At 43.5% G+C, this 3,070-nt stretch overlaps 1 protein-coding gene across 1 annotated transcript in view; it reads right to left on the minus strand.

Moving 5' to 3' along the window:
- LIX1 (limb and CNS expressed 1) overlaps window positions 1-3,070 on the minus strand; it is a 48,572-nt gene that overhangs the window by 4,616 nt on the left and 40,886 nt on the right. The gene's annotated exons all lie outside the window — the stretch shown is intronic.

Consider the following 3,070-nt stretch of genomic DNA (forward strand, 5'->3'; position numbering starts at 1 on the left):
TATATTACATCGGTGGCGTGCCAGAGGAATGAACCCATTGATGTTATGCGATCTGTGTAGCTTCCTGTGATGGTGTCGCTGGTCGTGATTATTGGGCAGAGTTGGGCACGAAGGTTTGTTGCATGGATGTGGGTTCCTGAGCTTAGCGTTACTATGGTACGGTGTTCAGTTGCTTAGGTGAGATCATATCGTTTCAGGTTGGCAGGGTTGTCTGTGGGCAAGGAATTGGCCCGTGCCACCCAAGTACCTGTGAAAGTAGGGATCATTGGTCCAGGATGGGTTGTGAGAGCCGCTAATGATGCGTTGGGCGAGCGGTTTTAGCTGGCGGGCTTTATGTAGATGGCCAGTGGAGTTCCCCGTTGCGTTTCTTACTTTGGTTTGTCTGGCGAGTAGGCAGGCTTCTGGTACACGCTCTGGCTCTCCGATTGATTTCCTGTTTCCTAATATCCAGTCGTGCGGTATTGTAGCTTTGAGAATGCTTCGGCTGGGAGTTGTAGGTGATTGGTCTCTGTCTAGAGGTAGCGCAGTTGCGGTGCTACCTCAGTGGCTTGGCTGTCGACGAAGGGATCGTGTGATGTGGCCCCGGGGATGGAAGCGAGGCATGAAGGTAGGCTATCGGATCGGTAGTTTATCAGGATATCTATAATGGGGAGGTGTCGTTATGTGACTATCACTTATTTGCACCGTGCTGAATCGGTGTCGTTAGAAAGTGGACCTCCCGTGGTAGATGTTGGTCCAGGCTGAGGTTGATGGTGGGGTGGAAGTTGTTGAAATCGTGGTGGAATTTTTCTAGAGTCTCCTTCCCATGGGTCCAGATGATGAAGATGTCATCAGTGTAGCATAGGTAGAGAAGGGGTGTGAGTGGACGAGAGCTGAGGAAGCGTTGTTTTTCTACATAGTGACTGCATGGCATCAAGTTTAATTATTTACTTTGCACTGAGATACTTCTAGTATGAAAGGCACCACATCAAACCAAATTTTGTTCAGCATGTGAAATTAACCTAACCCCTTGCCTTTCACCAAACTGAAGCAGTATTGTATCAGCACTAGAAGACAAATATCAGTAATCTGAAAACTCTTTGAATTCAACAGGGTTACCTTCACAAATAAATAGCTACATAACTAGCAATGATACATTTTCTGGGGTAGGCAACAGTGGATCATCATGTCCAAATTAATACTGGTCTCTAATAAACTCCTGTTGAGGGACACCAGTTTTTAAACACATGCCTTCCCCAAACAAATTATCATTGATTATCAGGGTAAAATGAAATGGAAACTTTGTAAATTACCAATTTTTTATAGTGAAACAAGAATAGATATTGTGCCAGTAAAAATAAATGGATATAAAATTGGAGCTTTCCTTACATGCTTTAACAGGACAAAACTACACCGTGTACATTTGCACTCAACTTGAGTCACTGTCTCAGTATTTACTACATTTGGAATACTAATGAGAAAAATAGTCTCTTAGCTTCCCACAGTCCATGCAAAGCACATGGTACTTCTAAATACTATTTCTTTTACAAAGCTGCTAAATTAGATTCATTAATTTTAAAAACTTTGTTTTGTAAACTTTTCCCTAAAACATAAGGTCAGCTATTTCTTTTAGATTTGTACATTAGAGTGCTCATTTTACTACTAATTTTATTACCTCAGTTTTACTGATGGAGAAAGTTAGCAGGCATGTTAAATGATCTGCTAAAGGCCTCAGAGAGAGTTAGCTTCAGGGTGCATGCAAGGGACTTCTGTAAAAATCTATCTGTACTGCTGCCTGGAATATATTTAGCGAACACTCAGATGTGTTTATCGTGAGAGAAGAGACAGCACTTTTTATTGGCTTTGAGTGCACATCACTAGTGCCCTGCCCATAGTAAACATTATATTTAGATTGATGGATGAGATAAAGATGATGATGGTGATATCACTGAAAATCCTGCCTTAACTGGGAGTCCAGGTTTACCTCAATGTCACAGGAAATGATGTACTGGAAATTACTATGTACCAGAAATGTTATGACCTAATCTTTGCCCTTCAAGAATCTGTCCTAATCTGATCCAACTCCTGACCCCTCATGGGAAGGCCCACCTTACCTAATGAGGAAAACCAACAGGATTTGATGGATAGGGCAGGACTCCTAAACCAGGGCCTAATGAATATCCCCACCCAAAAAAGGAAAGAAAATTAAGAAGCACAGCTAAATGCAAGGAAACGGGCAAAATATAAAAGGAAGAGAGAGTGAGATTTAAAAATTTGTGATGAGACCTGTTAAAAGGGAAATAAAGGATCTTTTTAAAAAAAATGTTAAAATTTAAATGTTAACCAAAAACATCTCAATATTTTTTCTCACATGAATAATTTGAAAGGGGCCGAACCAAGCCTCTATTACTAGACCTCAAGCCCTCCTTTGCTAGAGATGATGTAGTATGTGGCTTCAAACTCATAAACCCGAGCCTAATAAGCAGGGTTGCCCGGGGGGGGAGGGGCAAGTGGAGGAATTTGCCCCGGGCCCCACAGGGGCCCTCACAAGAGTTTCTCGGGGCCCCTGAAGTGGAGTCCTTCGCTCGCTCTGGGGACCTTGGAAAACTCTCACAGAGCCTGGGCCCCCGGAGCTGCTTCCACTCTGGGTCTTCAGCGGCAGGGGGCCCCACTGCTGAAGACCCCAGGCTCCCTGAATCCTCTGGGCAGCCCTGCTGATAAGTAGTGCCAACCCCTTGGAAATGAGTGAGAACTGCAGCTAAACATATGAGAGAAGCAAAAATGCAATGAGAGGTTTCAAAAGCCTTGCAAAGAGATGGTTTTAAGGAAAAAGGGACATTTGTAAGCATAGGTGTTAGCTAAAAGCACTTCATGTTTTCCACTGTCCCTGCCAGCAGGTATATGGGATCTTGGGGAGCAATTACCACACAGGTGGGGTGCCAATTTTGTCCCTGCCAGCAGGTATATGGGATCTTGGGGAGCAATTACCACACAGGTGGGGTGCCAATTAATTTCTTTATTAAAGGAAAAAGGAAGTGGTGGGAATTTAACAATAAAATACGAAGGGATGGGGTGTATAGGGTGTTTACAA

This window comes from Chelonoidis abingdonii, chromosome 6 (assembly GCF_003597395.2).
Source record: "Chelonoidis abingdonii isolate Lonesome George chromosome 6, CheloAbing_2.0, whole genome shotgun sequence".
Classification (NCBI taxonomy): domain Eukaryota; kingdom Metazoa; phylum Chordata; order Testudines; family Testudinidae; genus Chelonoidis; species Chelonoidis abingdonii.